This window comes from Apteryx mantelli, chromosome 18, assembly GCF_036417845.1.
Source record: "Apteryx mantelli isolate bAptMan1 chromosome 18, bAptMan1.hap1, whole genome shotgun sequence".
NCBI classification, from domain to species: domain Eukaryota; kingdom Metazoa; phylum Chordata; class Aves; order Apterygiformes; family Apterygidae; genus Apteryx; species Apteryx mantelli.
Window position 1 is genome coordinate 6,658,780 of NC_089995.1, and position 21,939 is coordinate 6,680,718.

Here is a 21,939-nt window from a genome sequence, read left to right on the forward strand (position 1 = left end):
CTTATTTATTCAAAGCAGTAACATTCTGTGATAGGAAGGGGGAAAATGGAGTTAGGATGACCTGACTTATTATAATTCTATGTACAGATATCTCTTGTTTCAGATGGTAATGGGAATTTTCACTTTCCACTAAAATCTAAATGTGAGTCTTTGTCTTTTTAAAGCCCTGACTTAGCAAATTGCTTCAGCATCATTTTGCTTTCAATTAAATCATTCACAAACTGGCTTAAGTGCTTTGGGCTCCCCAGCTTGATTCCAAGTGAGATAGAAAATGGCAAAACTTGGAACATGGAACCAATAGGGGCACTAATCCCCTAATGTCCTTAGTGCCAAGATGTATTTGAAGTCTGACCCATGTGCAAAAAATCCTCTTCCCATTTTATAGTTCATTTAATCATGGGTGTTTTTGATAGAAACCAGCAAGATATCCTGGAATTACCTAACATGATCCAAGTGATTGTCCCATGGTTTGTGTAGCGTTCCCATGCAGAGGTTATATAAAAATGTTCTGTTGCTATGTGAACTGAAGGTTTGTTTTGATGTAGCATCAATACCCAGGAGGGAAGAAAGACTGAGGGGGAGGGAAGAAAAGACAAGACACTGGCATAGTGCCAACCTCTGGAGTTTTTTGTGATGATAAATGGTTCACAAGGAGTCAGCGTGACCTGCCAAGTAAACCTAAATGCTCTCAAAGAGCCGTGGGCTTCAGATACTGCTGACAGACAAGTACTCCTTATCAGCTTTGTGTTTAAACATACATGCAGAGTGTGCACACGTAGGATATCTGCTATAGTGAGCAGTAGGGCATGCCAGCAAAGTGGACTGGACTGACAGATAATGTCCAGCCAGATGACAAGGTCTGATTTTTTTTCCTCAGACTTTTACAAGCAACTTTGCATTTCCTTTTAGCTAGAAGCCTAGGTCACAGTGCATGCTCTTTGCTATTGCTTCAAATGGATCCGTTATGGAGCACAATGAAGGCCTCGCTGGATTCTAAAGGGAAGAATTCCCTTAAGTGCCATAATTTTGGCTGAGCTATAGAGAGAGGGTGATGTTTCTGTGGTTGCTGATTCAGAGCTAGAACTTCCCTTCCTCTTGTTTTTGGTTTGGTTTGTCTTACTTTTGTTTTGCATTGTATTTGACTCAGGTGAGAGGTTTGGGAGTGACAGCCTTGAAAATGGGCATCTTATTTATTGCCCCATATTTTGTTCCTCATTCACTCTCACCTAGAAAGTGTCAATCTTGCTCTGATGGGTAGGTCTAGAAGTGAGCTTGGTGGTGGTTTGGGGAATATGCTTGTGTAGCACTTAGAAATTGTGACCTATTTTATGAATATCTATGTATAACTATAATCCCTATGGTGTATCGAGCAGCCGTTTGGTGACAGAGATCATAATACACACGCACACACTTAGAGAAAACTACTAGAGGATGATCAAAGACGTTGTTAACATGGAATGACTGTTCCCTGGCAGGACAGCGAACAGGCTAAGGGAACTGACCAAGCTGAGGAAAACTGTTTTGCTCCGCTTACCCTCAGAGGGCAATTTTGGAGCAATGGAAAATCTTCAGTAGAGTAACAAGACGTATTAGAAAGAACCTGTCTTTAACTGAAGGAAAACCATTCAAACTCTCTAAACCTAAACAAAACAAAGCAAAAAAACCCACAAAACAAGATAGATCAAGAAATTAAAAATGTAAACCAGAGAGAAAAGGTAAAGGGATTGAATTGCGAGTCTTCCACTGTTTGGGTGAATTAATTCACCTATTTCTTATCCACTTCCACTGTGTATACAAAGGGGAGCAGAGGGGAAGGGAAGTAACAAGGACGTTATGAAGCTTAAGTAGTCACAGGACATTTGAAAGTAGAAACCATGTTAGTAGTGATCCCTCTGAGCGGAGTGGGTTAAATAGGTGCCTTGGTGAATAGCCGAATTAAACAATCTGCAAGACAGGAGCCAGAAGGTGGTGTCGGCTGCAGTGAGACTGTGTTGGCGAACAAGCAGGAGAAATTTCTTCTGTGAGCGAAGGGAGGAGAAGAGACACTTGGAACATGCTGTGCTGTGTGTCCCTGAGACAGCGCTGAGTGAACGGGGGCGTCTGTACCGAGCCGTGAAGTGTGGGGAAGAAATACTGGTGCAGGCTTCAAAAGTGGTGTAGCTACGTTAGCTTTGTGCCCAAGATTAATAGCTCAACATGTTAGGAGGGCTGATTAGCATCACGCTGTTGAGGCCGAGCTCTTTCAGCACTGGAGTTAACTTCAGCAGTATTAGTGCAGGGTTTTCTGGGCTGCACATTGATGTGAAGTGTTGATGTGCCCTGAAGCTCATTGTGACCATGAACTTGTGATCGAGCTGAATCCTCTGTGATTTCTATAAAGCACATGGAGTTAGTGGAATAATAGGTTGTGGTAGGTAGACTGCAGGTACGAGAGTTTGGTGCTGTGCAGTCCATACCTGGCTTTCAACTCAATTGACTTTGTCATGACACTTTGTTTATCACTTTGTGCATCTATAAAATGAGGAGAGGTGGCAGTAGGTATCAGCTTTCTGTTATGTTTGGAGGGAAATGGGAAGCAGATGTTGAAATGGAGTCTATGAGATAGGCTGCCGCAAGTGGGGAGGCTCCCAAAGATTAGGAGGTGGATTAGCTGATGGGTAACTAACTGCTTCCTCTCTAACTTACTATTGTTGCCGTCAATGTGAAGACCCAACACCTGCCGTACATACTTGATTTTTGTGACTTTGAAAAAGGGGATTTAAGAATTCCCGGTGGCATAGCTTCCCTGTCCTGCTGCTGTTGGTGCAGTATGGAATGGCTTCCCCCAATTTTCATGAGACCAAAGAAATAAAATATTGTTCTGTCAAAACCAAACTGCCTCTGGGCAGCAGATGAGGCAGGTTTTGGAGTTCTCGTCTATCTTTTTATTGTTTTAATTTTTCTTTTCCTTTTCCATCCTACGTTTGCACTTTAAGAAATTGTCGTTGAGGGGGGAAGAAGAGAAGGCAAACAAAAGTTGACTTTTGTTAAACGACTGAGACTTGGCAGTTGTGTGGAGGTCACGGTGCTCAGTCAGTGTCAGCCTCCATTCCCCAGAGTTGTATCCTGTAATGTATTTATTTATCATTACAGACGGCCAAAAATTTTTTTTTCCCTTTCAGTTTGTTCTGTCCAAGGCCGCAGGGTTCCGACAGAGATCAACAGCGTTCCCGCAGTGATGAAGCAGCTCGTCAAAAGCTGAATTAGATGTTAAATCTTTCTGAAGTGGGGAGGAGGTGGAAGGAGGGGAATCACATTGTGCTAAGAATTTATCATGTGTTGTTTCCTGTGAGATAATGTATAGGAGAAGATTTGTTATGGAGCAAGTTTCAAACTGCTGTTTCAGGGCTACAGTGTCTGCCAGGCTTATGATGTATTTGATCTTTTTTGAAAGAGCTTCTTCTCCTTCTCTACCTTTTGTTAAGTGTTGTGTCTTGGAGATGTAGGTAAATACTTGAAATATTCCACCTAATTAAATATGTACAGGTAGCATCAAAATTTGCATGAATAAGGAACAAGCAGAAACCTGCTAGATTAGACTGTGAAATTCAGTGGGGCTCTAGCTCCTGTACAGAGGGTAAGAGACTTGAATTTTCTCCTAGCTTTGCCATTGGGTATCTTAGACAAATTGTGTAGGCACACAATTTTGATGAAACCATTACAAATTTTGGTATTGACCTTGAAAGAAATAAGGCCCAACTTTTCAAAGGTGCTGCATATTCCCAGCCTTACTTAAAGCCAATGGGAGCAACAGCTTAATGGTGCCTCTTATAACATTTATTGAGGCATTCTGCATCAGTGATCACCTCCTGCAGTGCAGGTCACTGTCTCAAGCTTGCCCACCTGTAACTTGGTGGAAATGCTCTTTGTTTACTTCTTTTGCCATTTCACCACGCTTTTTTTTCCCTTGGACAGAAGTACATGTGAGTATCGTATTCATTTGTACTTTCTGCTAAAATTGTATATTGTATAAAATTGTATATATCTGCAGTCATTGAACTGGGTTCATGGGCCACTCATATACCTTCTTAATGGACCATAAAATGCCCACCTTTTTAAATTAAGAGGGGGAAGGTGTCAGAAAGATTCTCTCTCTCATCTACTGAATAAATAAGCTGCTGGAAGAACCTTCTGGGTAAAATATTTTGTTCTGACTCTTAAATAAAATGTCAAGAACAATGATAGATGAACTGGCAGTCCTGAAGTTTACTCAATTTTGTTTTGTTCTCAGTATCTAGGTCAAGATATTTCTGGTTTGCTTGGAACAGACAGAATTTCCACAGATCTTAAATAACATTGTTAATATTGTAAGTGGTTTGGTTATCAGGCAGGAAGGAAGCTTATTGATCAGCAGGATAAGCAGTGTGTGCATATGAGCCATCTCTTCCTGCTTAGCTGTAATGAATCTGAAGACCAGAAGTGTGTGTTGCAAGTCCCCTCTGCTGAGGGGTGCTGAAAGGAAGTAGAGCTGCTGGGACTTTATAAAACTATAATATACCTGGCTGTCTGCCTTAGCTACTTGCGTGGTCTTCATTACCAGAGCCACCTGAATAATCTTCAATATAGCTTTTCCTTACAGCGCTGGGAAGTGCTGCTGTGCACCTCCTGCAGCTGAGGGAGTGAGGCTCAGAGAGGAAGCTGACACTGTCGTATCAATTTGAACTTTGACTTTACACTTGAACCCAGTCTAGGTGCTTCTCCTCACAGTCTGTGTGTTGGTTTGGCCTCTGGACTGAACCAAGAGCTTTGTCACGTGCTGGTTCCCAGCAGAGTGTCCCTGCAGGGAAGAGACATGACTGGCTCAAGTCACTTAGCTCAGAAACTCTGAGCATATACCAGATGCGTTGTGGTTGAGGGATGGCTTTGGCTCTGCAATGCTTAACTTCACTGCCTCCAGGATTTAGGAAACCTATTAGGTAGCCAGGTGGCCTGGTATGTATGTGAGAGGGTTAGAACTCAAATCTTATCTCTTCCATAAAAGTGCTCTGACTTTTCTAGATGGGTCCAATTGGGACTTTTCTCCATTCTTCCTTTTGGAAGCTTGCTGTGTTGCCAAAAAAAAAAAAAAAAAAATCCGGATAAATTGTATTAGGAGAGTGACTGCGTAACCTGCCTTTGCTCAAGTGGAAAGGGACATAAGTTGTGCCACCTATCTTACAAATTGCTTACATCTTTCACATTAAACTCCAGAGAAATAGTTCATAGGACAGCGGCAGAAACTCCCAAGCGCCACAGTCATGAGATTAAAGATAAAATCATGCTGTTTCCCCTGCCCATTTATTCAATGAAACTTGAAATCATTCTATAGAGTAGCAAGGCTTTGACCAGAGGAGTGGACAGCAGCTGGCAGCCGGGTAACTAGAGCGTCCTTCTGAGAAATGAGAGATGTTTGTTTGCAGGCCTCTTGCTGGGGAGCAGAGCTCCTACAGGAGTGCAGTAGCATGGCATACCGGCACGGTCTGGACTGAAAGGAGGCAGAGGCAGCATGCTTTGGGAGGAGCACCTCCCGCCTAGGTGTGCAGCACCCACCCACGGGTCCCCTGAGGGGTTGGGGGAGAGGTATGCCGGTTTGTGGATTCCAGACTGGGGTAGCTGTGAGCTTGGGGTGAGCTCAGCTCAGGTGCTGAGGTGTGTAGAGAGCTCTACTGCAGATAAGGAAGGCACATGAAAAGCTTGGGATTAGGCACATCACCTTCCTGAATGCTGGTGCCCAAGGGGGAAGTTGCACAAGGTGGCGGAGCTGATCTAACAGTTCATTCCTGCCAAAAAGAGGGAAGTGTCTCTTTACCACCCAGCCCCTGTGAGCTCTGCGCTGAACCAGTTCCACTCCCTGGCTGCGGCGGCGGCGAACTATCGGATCAGGTATCTTGTGGGACTTCACCCTGGCAGGTGTTTGCAGAAGTTCATGATGAAGCAGAAAATTGAATCCTTGCACCTGGGGGACTATGCTAGCACCTTATCAGCCAAGCAGTTTTATTTACCACATGTTCCTGCTTAATGGTTTCTGGAGAATCCGGAAGAAAGGAGGAAAGTGGCAGTTATGAAAAGGGATATTCTCCAGGTTGGTGAGATTGGCTGGTGCTCTGTTACCACATTGCCTCTTCCTGGCAAAATGGACATACTGGTGGTATTCCTTGACTTTTCTGAGCTCCCATATTGACTCTGGTAAGTGTATAGAAGTGGAAGAATGAGCATGGTACAGCAAGTAAGATTTTAGTTTTCAGCTTTTTATAGAAGGCCTGTGTTTCAGTCTGGAAAACACCTCTGCAGTCCACTTGGATGGGAGTCTTGCTGAATTGCTTTTCCTGGTTTTTTATTTGTTCCATATTCCTTTATATGGTATCAGTCTTCCAGTCTGTGTTTCAGGAAGGATCTAATCCTCATTCTGACACTGCAGGTCACATAGTGAAGCCCCCTGTTAAAGCAGTGTATCTGTCACAATAATATGCTTCCGGTTCACAGAAGAGAAATCCAATAGAAAAGTGACATGATAAAAGATAAGCTGTGTTAAACAAAGACATTTTCTGTGTATCACACTGAAACATGGTGTATTTCATAACACAGCAGAGCACACTTCATCAGAGTCCTAGGGAAGAAACAGACCTGCTAAAAGAATAACGTTTTGGTGCCAGGGAAGTTATGCATTTAATAGATCTCTGCTGTATTTTGCAGAGAGATTTGCAGCTGCATTCATCCTTGGCTAAAATGTAATGGCAACATGTTTTGGGAGCCAGTTCTCCTTAGGGCTTCGTATTGCAACAGTGAAGCTATAAATGCTGGTTTTGAAGTGGTCCGTGTCAGAAGGCAAGCAGGATGCCATTTCAATTGGGAGGTGCTTTTGATTGATTGGCCCGTTTAAATGCTGAGCTGTCCAGGAAAAGATAATCCGGTCAGGTTGCCTTTTAGACACTTTAAGGGGACCAAGTTTGATTGTGCCCTGTGTTGTAATGGATCCTGCTCTTTATCCAGATCCACCCTGGGGAGAGCAGAAACTCAGGGAGAAGGTTCATTTCCCTCATGTGACTTCCCTTAGCCACTGCGACGTGGTGCAGAGCAATGTCTTGCAGCTGCCAAGGTGACACCTACCTTGCTGAGAGGCCGGGCAGATGAATGTGGCTGGAATCATGAGTCTTTTCTTAACCTGTCTCCTACTGTCACTTCTTGCCCAAGAGAAACCTCAGTGAAGTATTTTAACTGGAAATCTCTCCTTACAGTGTCATCCTCTAGTGAAAAAAGGAATGTGGTGCTTTGTGATGGGAGCATCTGCATGTTTGCGTAGAGGTTTTGGAAGAGAAAAACTACAGTGTGTCAGGGAATGACCATCTCTTGCAATCTTTTTGTGCATGCTTCCTTTTTGCAGCATTTAAAAGAGCAAAGAGCTGATCCTCAAGTTACTTTTGTGTTTGCTTTGGAAAGGATCCTTCTCTAGCAGAACTGGAACTGTCTCTAAGAGAGCAAGCTGTAATTATAAGTCCTGTGTATTCTGACTATTAGGAGGAAGAAAGTCAAGTTCATCAAGAAATGCTTCCCTTTTCTGACCTTGTCTCCCCATACCCACCTATCTTCACTTCAAAAGCAAACCGAAAGGGAACTGGATGGCTGAGTGCAATAGTAACAGGCCAAAAAAGGGCTCTTCATGGCACTGAAAGGAGCAGTGCTAGCAGCAGAAGGACAAGAACTAGGTCTTAAGGGACTTATGATCAAATGGTTTGGGTAGTAGATACCAACAGGAATTTGTTTTATACTTTGAAGTCAGTGGGCTTGTCTTCTCTTCCCTCTCCCATTTCTGGAGTTGTTAAACCACTATTTTATGACCATAGCAGGAGGAACTGGTTGGGTGGAACTACTCTGTAACATGTAAGAGTGGGAGACCTTACTGGACCTGCGGCACTGCCCTGAAGTAAGCCGGGGAGGCAAACGCCGTATGAGAACGAGAGCATCAGTTGGTGGTGGGACAGTATGGAAGGGCTTGACCCATGGACATGAGATGATGAGTGATACTTTTCACAGTAGGCATTTAACACTAATGCTCCAGGACTTGTGCTGTGGGGAGGCTAAAAAGGGTTCTTGGTGTATTGTGTTGTGTCTTGGATCTTGGATCCTCTTTATTTAGTAGATTGCTTTGTTTCCCTAGCGTTACCACTGCAGCTGCAAGCCACAGAGGCTTTTTGGCTGAAGTCCTCTAGTTTAAAAGAGCGAATACTGGATAGATCCCTGCTGCAGTGTGCATGACCGAATGCTTTCATTCCCCTCTGGCCTGGGAGAGTCCAGTTCTACTGATCTGTGGGACACATGTCGTGTACCAGGCTCTGGAGAAGAGGGAAATAGTGTGTGCAGAAGTTTTCAGTTTATATAGAAAGATTTGAGGTCTCTGGCCAGAGTCCTTTTTGTGCCTTCTTTGGCTTTTGGAAGTTACTGAGTTTATTTTTGTCTGTGTGAGTTGGCCTGTTTTTTTAATATATGGCAAAGGTGCCTAGAGTTCTGGATAGGCACTTTTTTATATTTCGTGTAAACCTAAACAAATACATTAAATAAAGATCCTTTCACCTCTAGGTTGGTGGTTCAAATCCAGTCATGCTTGGGAACAGAACTATTCAAGCAGTAAAAATAAAACATCTCCTGATTTATGAATAGAAGTGTTAAGTTTTGACTTGTTCTGATTACTGGCATCACGTTATTTGTGGACGTTCAGACAACCGCCAGAAATTCATGGAACACGTTTGTGAATCCCAGAAGTTTCATAAACTTCAGCCTGAGTGATTATTTACTTTCTGGTGAATAAGTGGGCTGGCTAAAGCGGCGTAAAAAGAACAGCTAACTAATGCGTAGGTCCCATAGTAATAATGAGATGCAAAGGCTCTGTTTCTGTTAGCAAGAACAAGGGTGACTATTCTGCTCCAGTTTACATCAGTGCATTGCTGTTTGCTCTGCAGAATTATTGTTACTGGTTTGAGAAAGACACGACGGAAGGAATCCAGCTTGATTTTCAGATCTTTCATTGTTTGCTGGGCCAGCAGTTGGAAAATGATGTCTTTCCTTGGAAGCCGAACTGGTATACTGAAGAAACCATAAAATGCAATAATAATGTGAGATAGTGCTGGGAGGGTATGGGGAGGGGGAAAAGTGGGGCTGCGGTTCAGAGCTCTGTGTGAGATGCAGGCTCCCACTGCCCTCGCAGGGAGAGCTGCTCCGCGATGCACGAGGAGAAGGTCAGCAGCTCTGTCTGAAGGTAACTCCCACTGAAATTGCACAAGCATTCAAAGCAGGGGGCTCTGCCTTAAAACGAATGCTGACCCAGCAAATCCTTATGACTTTCCCACCATGAGTGGAGATGCCACAGTTAGAGGCCAAGTTCAAGGCATAGCTGTCTGAAGAGGACTCACTCTCCTTAGCAGATACAGTCATACACGTATTTGTTAGGCATCCAAAAATATTGCTGAATACCAGACCAGGGGAAACTTAACTAAACCAGTGGCAATCCACTGCCTACAGTATTTCAGAGCTACTTTGGGACTAATTGTAAATGATACTTTAAATGTTTTTTTACATCCTTTCCTTTCTCTGTGTGAGTCTTTGTATCCTCTCACTTCTTTCTTTCCATCTGCAGTAGGTAAAATTTAGAAAAGGTTATTGTAGCTGTTTTGTTACAGCAGACAGTGATTGCACATGGAAGTTGCAGGACAGGGATAACATGACATGGTCTGCTTCTGCTGCAGCTTTGCCTAGGTGTGACTTTAAGACATTACTTGTAATTTCTATTGGTATTATAAATAATAGATCAGGTCCACAATTTATTTGCTAAAGGCTCCAACAGATGCAGTGTAATTAACAGACTGTAATCATTAGGTTTTGGAGAGAGGGTGACATATCAATTTTTTAACTGCTTTTCAGTTTAGAAATACATCCAAGTAGTGATGCCTCCAGAGGGTTATACACATGGATGAATGTAGTTTATGCTTGCCATTTTATATACATTCTCACTTTGCTTTCCAAGTATTAGCTTGTGTAAATCCCTTTGGCATGTGCAGATAACGTGCAAGTCGGTTGTGCATCTGCAGCATTTATTTGCATATGGAAGAAAACATATGTGGAATTGTGTGTGCTGAGTTATGCGTGCAGTGAAGTCCTCTGAACATTTGACCTTCCATAATATCTCTTCAAGTCTGCAACTCAACGACTCGGTTCCTTTTTGCCTTAAAAATAAAGGCAGGGTGACTTTGGATAGAGTAATAATGATGCTATATTAGGAAAGAAAACTTTGAGGCTTACTACCTAGTTACTCTTCCTTTAATCTAATAACACAAAAAACACAGAGACAGAGAAACCAGATTTGGTGAAAGTATACTGGTGCAGCTCAATGGTGCAGGTATCTACCTGATGCGAAAGCCTCCGGTGAACACACCCGGTGACAGCCGGGGAGATTGTTCTTTCTGTGCACACCGGGTGTAACACTGGCTGCAGCACAGCACCAGAGCCTCGTCACTGCTCTAGGTTGCGTCTGTCAAACATCTTTGTCCAACCGGTTGTATTTAGCTCATGGGGTCTTGGAGCAAGGGGGAGATTGCAGTGCTGGGATGCCAGTTCTCCACTGCAGCGGGAGACATGGCCCGAAGGAGTGGGACTTCTGCAAGTGAATTAGGGTAGTAATTGTAATAACTGCTGGTAACATTAATGCCGGCCCTTGAAAGAAGGGAGAACTGTTCTTCCTTTAAGTTTTGGGAGGGCTTCTAAAGTTTAATTTTGCCCAGCAGTTCCTAATTTCTGCCAGTAAATTCCATTCCTTGCATGTGCAGGTAAAGATTATGATAACATTCAAAAGCGTTTCCTTGCAATGCCAGGTAAAATCCAAGAATTTTTACCAGGGGTATACATGAGAGGGTTGTGGCAAACTGACAGGTTTTCCACCTCCAAACGTGTGGAATACCATTGACAATTATACAGAATTTTATGATAGGTGAATGAGAACACACCTGCCTTTCCTCATGCAGGCAAATGTGTCCACGGATATTCTCCCACTTTGGAAGAAATTGGGAATTTCATTTTGTGTTTCATGCTGCTCTAACGCAGCTTTCCTACTGTTATATCACTTTATTTAAGGACAGTGCTGGAAGCAGGAATGTGAACTGACTGCCTGGTGCTTGAGAAGGTGAATAATGACTTGGAGAAGACCTCGTGCGTATCTTTTGATCTTTGGGCTTCAAACACCCCTTCACCCATAATTAACTTGTGTGTTGACTGATCACCTGAGTGATCAAGGGAGACTCAGTATGTCAGTGGAAACCAGGAAACTATTATTCTGTGGCAAAACAGCAATCAAGCCAACTCGTCTATGATACAAATCAGATACCTGCAAGAACAAGTCACATAATGGTAAGCTGTACTGGAGATGGATGATATCCTAAATCATTATCTTCAATAGCATCAATTATGTTTAAAGGGTGAGTAAGACCATGATATCTTCATGGCAAGCGCTGCATTCAGATAACAGCAAGCAACAACAAAAATTAAAATTACAGCATGAATTTCAGAAGGGGGAGTGCACTATACTTGACTAACCAATAAATCAAGGCCATCGGTGGGTTAGACAGAGTGGAACGGTAATGGTTATCTTTCTGTTTGTAAAATGCACAGCTTAAGGTATATAGATCATTTAAAATATATACGAATTTGAAATCAACCAAAATATATGGCAGACATTTTTCTTCTTACAATTATGATATGTTTTTAAAGCATAAGTGCTTTTCAGGGAAAATTTTAGCATGTTTTGCATTCAAATGAAACATCTACTGGATGGGTGAAGCCATTGCATGCACTGCCTGTGCGAGTGAAGGAAATCATTGGATTTATAGGTTCTTCTGCACATTCCATCAAAGTTAGACTTTCTTCCTAATGTAAGGCATGGAATCGGAAAGGCTTTTATTGCAGAACTTTCCGTAAGAGAGAGAGAGTGTTTACTGTCTGACACATTGCAGTGTGTAAACAAAGACTCAAAATAGGTCTGTATTAAAAGGAGGAAATCCAACTGGAAGGAGATTAACTTAATAATATTTTCCATAACCTTGTTATCAGCCTTTCTGAGGCCAGTTTATGATAATAAACTGAAAAAAAAAGGATCATGTTTGAGACAGAAGTAAATTTCGGTCAGATATGAGTGATGTACCTCATAACCAGTTACAATTAGAAGGGAGGCGTCTTACAGCACTGTTCCTCTATAAATCATAGCAGATATTACCCCAGCTTGCACAACAACTGTGAAATATGCTATGAAATGTGAAACTCTTGAAATTAGATGTTTTGTTGCAATTTTGTCCTCAGGAAAGATCTGATTTTACAAAAGCTCTTGACTTTTTTTGAGGGATTGCTTAAAAATGGGGTGAACAGCCTCAATGCCCTAGAAAAAATAATTTAAAATTAACATTTAGTAATGACTGTTTTTGTTTTTCATAATCACAGTTTGTGCAAATTGAAAGCATTGCATATTTTGATACAAAGCATCCTTTCTTGGAAGAATAGTTTTAAAGAAAACCTTGTCTATGGCACAAGCTTCATATTAAGCAAAATTTTATACTAAACGTGAAGTCAAAATTACCTGGGCATATGTTTGAAATAAGTAAGTTAGTAGAGAAACTGCAACATTTGTTGGTGAAACCTTAATTTCTACCATGACTTACAATGTTCTTTGTCTAAATTGAAGTATTAGGGAAGCATGCTTCAAATAGGAAATGCTCTGGAATTTAGGTTTTGCAAAGAAATCCCAAATTGGACATCCAGCAGTGAAAAACACCCCAAACTAGAAATCATTTTTGTAGTTTGTGTTGTCAGTGAGTTACACTAACATTTGCCTTTTTCTTTTTAAATTCCAGATGTCCGTTTGTTACCGTTTTTGTCACCATCCTTTTTTTTTCAAGATACAGGATGGTAATTAAAAAGATACATGTTTTCCTTTATTCTTCTGATAGAGAGTCCGCTTTGACCTGGCCTGGTGCCCATCCACTTTAATTCCAGATGTTACCGTGGAAAGCCTATAGGGCAGGCAACTGTAGGGAAGAAGACCTTGCTGGCTCGAGGCCTAAAAACAAAACGAAAAGCAAATAGGAAAATATCCTGAGTCTTTTTCTTGTATTAGTATCTCAGTCTTTTTCTTCTGATGTTTTATTATTTTTTTGTTAGGAAATGGATGGGTTTGTTTCAGGAGTGTGCTTCTACAAAACTTACCAACCTTTCAGGACTGTTGGTATGGTAGGCCTGTAGCTGCCTCTATTGATCCTAATTTAAAGCTGTAATTGCAAATAAAAACATCATTATATCCCCCAGCTACCTTAATTGAAAGGATTGATTCACAGGAGCAAAGCATGATAAGAACTTCTATATGGGCCAAGTGTTTATGGACAATTTAACACCTTCATTGCAGCGCCGCCCGCATTCTTTCTTGCGTAGAGCAATGTCATAGGGACCAGCGGAGAAACCTCTGCTGTTCTAATACCTCCGTCGTTCTTGGGCTCCATGTGAAGTAATGCAGGGTATCTAGCCAGGACTCTGTAGACAGCAGGAGGATCACTGGCTTTGTCGTTCAGATGTTAGAACTGCCCAGAGAGGCTGCGTGTGTGTCCCTGTCAAGGATTTGTGCTCTAGCTGTGTGAAAATACTAATATAACAGGTTCCTGTAAGCATAGGAAGAAGAATATTATGACTATGAGCCAACTTTCTGGTCTGAAATGGATTAATTATCTACATCTTCACAACGTTATTTCTTTCAGTTGTCTCCCCATAGATGAACCATGAGACTCTTTAGCCTTGCAGTATTTTTTCCCTTGGTACAATGTAGAGTGAACTAAAGGTAAGTCATTTTTTTCATAACATCAAACTGCTATTTTCCAGCACCGCTCATTGTATAAGATTCAGCCCTGAAACCCATCTAGTCTGCAGAATCATTTTCGTTCTAAGCATATGCAATGACACTGTTAGTCCGTATGTCAGCCTTTCAGTATTAGCTTATCTGCAGTCTCATGCCAAACTTTTCTGGTCTCAGATGAGTATTTCAGTTAATTAAATAGGTTCTTCAAAAATAAAATAGCATAAACATGCAGGGAATTTCTCTAAGTCCTTTTCTGAACAAACACACAAACAAATCTAGACAAATTTGACTGGGACAAATATAGTCCCTATATAAATGGTTCAAGCAGGGGATGTTATAGAGATGCAGTGAGTATTGCACAAGCCAGTGTTAATAAGAATACAGGGCTTAATCTCTCCACCCCCTTTAGATCCCTTCCTAAATACCTGTTTGGTAGAGCAGTTGATGTGAGAGATTTGGGGGAGATTTAAGAGCATGTTCCCCGTCCACTCATGAAAATTTTCAGGAATGAATGTGTCTTGAGGCTTTCAGGAGGAGTAAAAGTTAGAAGATTGTCAAATTGTAATTTCTCCTCGTATCTGTCCATATTACAGGACTAGGGTGTACATAACGCCCTAAGTATGCCAAGGTCTTTTATCATGACTGGTCCTCACAGAATATGAAAAACTTTGTGTAAAGGAAATCGTGGAGACTTCAGACACTGGATTCCACTTTCAAATATGAACCTGAGCTAGAGCAGCGGGCACTCCTTGCACTGGCTTTTCCTCAACACGCAGGAACACGACTGTTTTGTAACAACTCAGGAAGGTGAACACCAGTGTCCTCTAAGGTACCAAAATGCTTTCAAGGATCTCAGCCCAAGAGATCCTCTTTAGCAACTCAGGATACATGTCTTCAGAGCCACATAATTCTACTTATGGTACAATATGATCATCCAGTCATATCTGCTTTATATACTCACCTTAGAGGAATAAATCTGTAGGGCAAGAAATATTTTTGTAAGTCTTTGATTAAGATGAACAGAAAAAAAAGAGTTTTCCTCTTTGACTGGCTGGAAACAAGGGTGAGATTTCATTGCTCGAGGGCACGTATTCTGTTATGCAAATAATTCAAATATATGGGACAAACTGAGATCCTTTAACAATAAATTAGAATCTTTAAAGAATTAAACAAAACTCTTGTTTATTAGATAAGCTTATCGGTTGTTTTATCTTCCAGAGGTAAACAAAGAACTGAAGGAATCTCAAACAATCTCTCAGTCTTATGACCTTATGGTCACTGTCCAAAATACCAGCGGTAATATTCCATGTTGTACAACTAAGAAGAAAAGCAGATTCTCAGCAGGGTTAGCCTGTGTCTTTCCAAGTAATCCCTTATTTTTGCAAAATATTTCCATATGGGAAACTCAGTCACTGAGCAGAAACACTGAAAACAGTGTGGCCAGTTCTTTGTATAGATACTGATATTGGCAGCTGGATACCTAATACAGTTGTTAGGCCTTTACAGTGCTGCTCTGCGTGTCCAAATGTAAAACTGTTCACTAGCATTAATGCCCGAGGCTGAAAATTGACTTTCAGTGTTAAACCCTAACCACAGAATGGATATTGCCATTTGGAAGGGAAGCAGATAGCTCCTATCAGCTGCTCTGGAGAAGATAAGTAGCTAGAAAGGGTCTGAAGAACTGCAGATATGAAACCCTTGCCCTGAATTTTGTGAAAGATTTGGATCAAAATACAAATCTGCAGCATATACTTATCTCTCTAATGGCCCTGAGATGTAGCCCTGAATAGAAATCCTTCCCGCTGGGGAAAGTCTGGATCTGGCTCTTCACTGGCCTTGCAGGCAGACCCATCTACAACTAATCCTAGAAAGCAAACAGAATTTCTTTTGAGAAAAACTTTTCCTCTCTCTCTTTTTTTTTTTTAAAGGGAAAATGTGTTGCAATAATGTTCAGCATACAGAAAAACCGTGCTCTCTCTGGTTACAGCTGAACGACACTACATCAGCAGCACGGTATGTACAAATTAAACTGTAACAATGTACCAGGGAGAAGCACAGTAATATCATAAAAATTATCCACAGTACAATATGACTAATGTTGTGTGAAATGCATTCATCGGCGAAATGATGTTTAGGTGTATCTTAAGGAGTTATGCTGATGGAGATAATGGTTATGGAACATAGATAAAGGAAGGAAAGGCGAGTGAAAGACGAAAGGTTGCCGCAAGGGCAGCGTGGCTGCGCGGCTGGGGAGGGCTCTCCAGCCGGCGTGTTTGAACATGGGAGAACCGTGTCCCTGCGGCACGTAAAGGCGTGTGGTGGGAATAAAGTTGCATCTTCCCTGCTCCCACCCCCTGCGTGGAAGTGTGTGCTCTCTATTTCAGGCACACGTGCACATTCCTACATTCTCTCTCACCTTCTTTCACGTGTATTTTTTTTTGCAATCGACTGTTTATCTTATCTAAAAATACAGGCCTTATATGCGTTTGTCGTTCTCTAGCGATATTACCTAGCGAAATTTGCTTCCTCCCCCACCCCCCATTACCAAAGCAACCAAAAATCCTGAAGAAAAGGGGCTGATGTTTTATTGACATGTCTAAAATCAAAACACCAGCCAAAACTCACCAGGGAAGGGGATGAATAGAGCAAACACTTCACTGAGGTGCATCCTGAAGTCATCAGCTCCTTCCTTAGGCTGAGACTCTTTCTGAAGTCAGTAAATGTTTTGCCTGAATGAGGAACCCTGGTATTGGTAAACTAAATTGATTTCCTTCTCTCTTTTTTTTAACATAGATTTGGAAAAACTTGTCCTGTGACCATCATGCCAAGTAAGTGCTCTTTCACAGATGTTTGTGCAGTACTTAAACATTTTGTTCTTAAAAGAACTTAGGGATTATCCAAGTAAGCCCTTTCTGTAGCTAAATTCCATTTTCAGAAACAACTGAAGAGGAGCTCACAACTTGCTGAATGTCCTTTAAAAAGCTCTCTAAGCACTTCTTAAAATTGGAGCACTGGACAGCAAAGTGGATCTGTCTGAAATTAAATCAGTCTTTGTGCAGTATGTTGTTGGAGTGCAGGGACTGATCTCTGACGCAGTCAGAAACTCAAATTGCTAGAAGAAAAGGAGTGCTTTTATGGAGTTCTCGATCAGTTTGCTACTTGCTTTGTTACAAACTGAGAGCTTAGGGCAAAATCATAGCAGAGTTCTTGTTTCTGATGTGTTGGAGCCCTGTTAGCTGAAATCTTGCTCGTTTATGGATTTATACAAGAATAGGAGGTAATCCCAGCCAAAAATGTCAGCATCCAAATACTCTCAGAGTCCAGAGAGATAATCCAGCGGTGGGAGTTGAGTTTGTTTCGTTGTGATGAAAGGGTCCACTAGCAATATTTCCATGAGGAGCAAAGCTTTCCTTCAGTGCTGGGTGTCCTGAGACTGAGTGTTTCAGTTGTGTTCCTCTGGCAAAAGGGGAGGGAGAGAGGTGATAAAATCAGTGTTTTTTATCACAGAGTTTGACTTTGATTTGGGGGTTCTTTGTGAACCTCATAAACGTAAAGCTTTTTCTCCAACCAGCTCAACATGTGCCAGCAATTCCCTGTTGAACGCAGCTGCCAAAACTCACATAGCTGTGATAACCCTCCTTTATCGAGCTGCATAAAACTCACTCTCCAAGTTGCACTTTCCACGGCGTGGGCCGGGGTGAAGCGGGACCAAACGTGAATATCCCGCGCGTGTAACGCGGGCGCTGTGGCTGTGCTCTCGCTCCGTGCCACAGGTTCTGTTTCTACAGGTCTGTGACAGCTTCACACGGACGCGTTTCTATCTACCCTTCTTCATTTGGAAGATAAACTCCAGCCGTTTACTCTTTGCAAGGGAAAGTATACTTCTCCTTAGCTTTGACCGAAGGGTGTACAGTAATGCTGAAAGCTCAACCTTGAGAAGGGGGAGAGGCACCCTGGGAGCTGCCCTGGTTTATCTCAGCTGATTCTCTTCTTTCTCTCTTCCGTAGCCCCTTAATAGCTTGACAGGGGAGCGGGAGGGAAGAGGCGGCCGTCCGATGAGCAGTGCCGGGGTGGAGGCTGTGGGGTGCCGGGGACGGGGGGAGCAGGGTGGCCGCCAGCCAAGTTCCAGCGAGAAACACAATCTCTGGCTTCCTCTAATCTCTAGAGGAAAATTAAGTTACAAAAACCTTTAGTGGAAACTTTGCATACGTTCAGTACCATAGCCATGTCTGACAGAAAAAAACTGATATATTATTTAGTTTATAGTTATAGAATTAAAGACATAAGCTTTCCCACCAGGAACGAAGAAAAAAATCCTCTCAAAACCCGAAGACAAAACTCCTTAAAAACCCCAGAACACTTGTGCTATCAGAGCTCTTGAGAAATTCTCCTTTTGGTGTTGATGGATGGTCGTAGGCGAACTGTGTGTCTAAACATCCTCCCAGATGAGTAAGATGGGTTTTTTTTTCACTCATCCAGGGAGAAATCCCTTCTTCTGTTGTCACGGTGGTTTGTGCTGCCTTCTGAAAGGGCAAAGGAAGGCAAGGGAGGAGGCTCCACATTGCCTTGGGAAGACATCAGTGGCCAAAGAAGGGGCTCAGGCCCCTCATGCAGGTAGAGCGGCTGAAGGGCTGACGTTGTCCTCAAGATGGGCTCCTCGCCACGGCGCGCAGGGCACCGTGCTTGTTAGGGACACGGGCAAGGTGGGGGGATTTCTCTCTCCCTTCCATGTCTGTCATCAAAGCGTTGATGAAAGATGGTGGAGTTTGATTTAAAAAAAAAAGCATAGGCATAAGTGAGCAACAAGTCAGGGCCTATGTGTATGAGATAAATAGCTGATTAAAATTAAATAACCTACTTGTTGCATGTGACACCTAAAGTAATTGCGGTAACCATGAGGAAAGTGTTACCTACCTGTTATGCAGTTTTATGAGAGGAAGAAAGCAGCTACATTCACTGGTTAGATCTTTCCGTCATTTAGTCTTTAGGACGGGTCCACGTGACACGCGTGAGGTGAGGTTTCTTTCATGCCTGAAACGGGGGTTGCGGTTCTGAAATCGCGCGACGTCACTGGGCGGCGTGCGTTCCCGCTGGCCGCTCGGGCCGCTGGGAGACGGGGTCTGTTTGCCCAGAGAGGAGAAGGGCCGGATGCCTCGCGATCCCGCCGCTTGCTCGCCAGCAAGCTTTCCTGCCACCCGCGCGCCGGCAGGCCCTTTCTCGCATGATTCATTTACCAGCCTCATCCGAGGGGAACGTTTTCCGCGCAGGGGAACATAACAGCCATGTTTACATGCCATTTCCCCTCTGGAGAGCTTTATTTCTCTTCAGCCTCAGGGACCTCGACACCAGCCAAAACGCAATATGGGGCTGAAATTGTACGCTGTCCGCCCCGGTCCCCGACGGTCCCTGCAGCAGACCGAGAGGCTTATGTTTGTGTAAGTGTGCATGTGCACGCACACAAAAACAGATGTGTGTTGTCCAGAATAAATGAGGCTATTCAAAGTGTCACAAAATGGACAATTTATGGCCGGTTTCAGTAATTAGTCGGACCAAAGAAGTGACGTGGGTCAGTATTAAAAATGCACTGTTTTGTTTACTTTAAAAAAAGCAACAGGGAGTTCCAGCTGACGAGCAAAGATACCGAAGAGAGGATAATTAAAGAGAAACAATCTTTGATGTTTGTCTTATTGCAGTTTCTCCTTGTTTTGGTGTGCTCCCCGTGCTCCGTCTTGAAAAACAGAGCTGCTGCTTTCTTTTTGGGAGGGCAGCGAGGGGGTGGCTGCGTGGGCACCGCTGTGGCAGGAGTTAGCTGCTCGCCTCCTGTCCTGGGCTCTTGCACCTTCCAGGGATTTCGAGTGCTTTGTACGGAAGTGCTGGCATGCATCAGAGCTTCTAGGAATCAGGCTATAGGACCATGCGTTTACAGGACCGCTTTTATTGTGCTAGTGAGGAAAAAAATTCCCGTGAAAAGAATTCATAGCTTCAAAAATATGCCCCACACCACCCCAGGAGTAACTTCAACAGTATAAGTTAAACCTTAAGAGCTCCCCGTGCCTCATAATTAACCACTTTATTTTAGTATCAGTATACTGTTTCATTTGAATCAACTGTTTCATGTAATTAGGTCCCAGTTGTTCTGCCACTTACACTTGATTTTGTGCCACAGCCGTACAATCATGGATTTCAAATGTGGCCTTAACAAATGCTCCTGAATAACCTAGAGCTTTGGGATATCTGCAAGCAGGCTCTGGCCCTTTTAACTGCAGATCTCTAGCGTGGCTCTAGGTTATAAAAGCACCAGACCTCAGGGAACGATGGTGCTTACTGGCTCGTATGTACAGGGAGGAACCGAACTTCTCTGCGTGCTGTTTTGTGTTTCCTGGTCCACGTGCAGCCCTGTCTGACCGGCCGGCTACAGAGCAAGGGTTGGGAAGCCCTCTTCTTGCCAGCTACTTGTCCTTCGTCTGGTACGTCTGCAGTCTTTTTTTTGTGGGCCTCCACGATGGGTGGATCCTGTGAAGGGATATAGAAAGAAGGGAGGCTTTTCCTGACTCGCACCTTGGGCATCCGTGGTGAAGCTAGCTCTTGCTCAAGGATGCTTTCTTACGTGTGGGGGTGTGGTTCAGAGGTGGAAAGTGGGAAGGAACAGTTGAGAGTTTTTAATGACTGTGTTTTAATGAAACAAGAGGTGATATTTAAATACACGGTTTGTTTCACTGCAAATTTTTGGCAGTAGATGGGGCCCTTACTGTAAGAAAATTGCAGTGCGTTGGGAAGCCTTTTGGAGATGGTGCCCAGTCGCAGCACATTGGCTGTGCCTCCTGGAAGATCAGCTCTCATTTTACTCAGGCACTTTGTTGTTTCCATGTAACTGGCTAGCATGAAAAAGAAAAAAAAACCCACAATGTATACGCCTCTGTGCCCACTCCAGTCTGTCCTAACGCTTTCCTTTACTGCCCGCCTTTCTAAATAGCTGCAAGCTCCACATCTTCGTTGTGGCTGGGCACCTTGACTGCGGCCCGGCTCTCTGTGGTCAGCACAGAAGGTGAAACATGCCTCAGGAGTGGGCTCTGGGGCAGAACTGGGACCTCTGCTGCCCACCACCGCCCCGTGGATGAAGCGTTTCGTTCGCGCGGACGTGCGTTTCCCGGCAGTGCTGGGGCTGGCCGGGGATCCAGACCTGCTCTCCTCGAGGTACTGCCATTATCCTAAAGTGCTTTTATTGATCCGTTGCCTTTCTGTCTCCCTCCTTCTCTTCCTCCCTTTACCCTCCCAGCCTCCTGAAGACTCATATCTTGTCTCATACAACCAAGGTATTTTAAGGGGCGAACAATGATTTTGAAGTCAGATTAGACAAACTGTACTTGACCAGCGTGAAAGCAGATATCCCCTGAATGACGTCTGAGGAAGGATCTGTCTCCATTTGCCAACAGTCCTTCTTTCCCTCCCCCTCTTGTTTTTTGTCCCCTCTCTCTGTGTTCCTATGATCTTGAAAAATTTGGAAAGTGTAAGAGATTAATTTTGAGACCAAGTGCACGTTTTTGTAGCAGCCTGTTCCCCAGAGAATGGCAATGCCATATTGTCGTGCTTTATTTTTGGTTGGTTGAGGAGAGCTCTAATAATAAATCTATAAGCATGCTGTGATATCTAGCAGTATTAAAGGCTGAGATTTACAAAGAGGCCTAAAAGACTTAGTACTTGAGGCCCACAGAAAGCCAATAAGAGCTGCTTGCCTTACTGGAAATTTCAGGCTAAGCATGTCAGAGTGCAGTATATTACAGCGACCCAAGCTACAAATCCGTTTGAGTTGGAGATAAAGGGAGAAAGATAAATACTGGAGAAAATGTTTACAATCCTGTGTATTAGCAAATACTAAGAGAGGGGTTTGAAGTTGGTTGATTTATTTTGATTTGTTATTTCAGTGTTCACAGTTTCTCAGGTTCCTGGCAAATTGTCTTTCCTCCCAAGTAACAGTACTTTGTTAGCTAATTAGTTAATGCATGGGCATTTAGGTAATGGCCTGAAAAATATGCAGGTGCATACAG

The 21,939-nt window shown here is 43.1% G+C and overlaps 1 long non-coding RNA gene across 1 annotated transcript; it reads left to right on the forward strand.

Annotated features, from left to right (window-relative positions):
- The first annotated feature begins 15,830 nt into the window (after positions 1-15,830).
- Positions 15,831-20,898, forward strand: LOC136993648 (uncharacterized). Its single transcript, XR_010886043.1, has 4 exons — positions 15,831-15,907; positions 16,688-16,722; positions 20,236-20,361; positions 20,868-20,898. It is a non-coding gene; the product is annotated as an uncharacterized lncRNA (long non-coding RNA).
- The last annotated feature ends 1,041 nt before the right edge of the window (positions 20,899-21,939 follow it).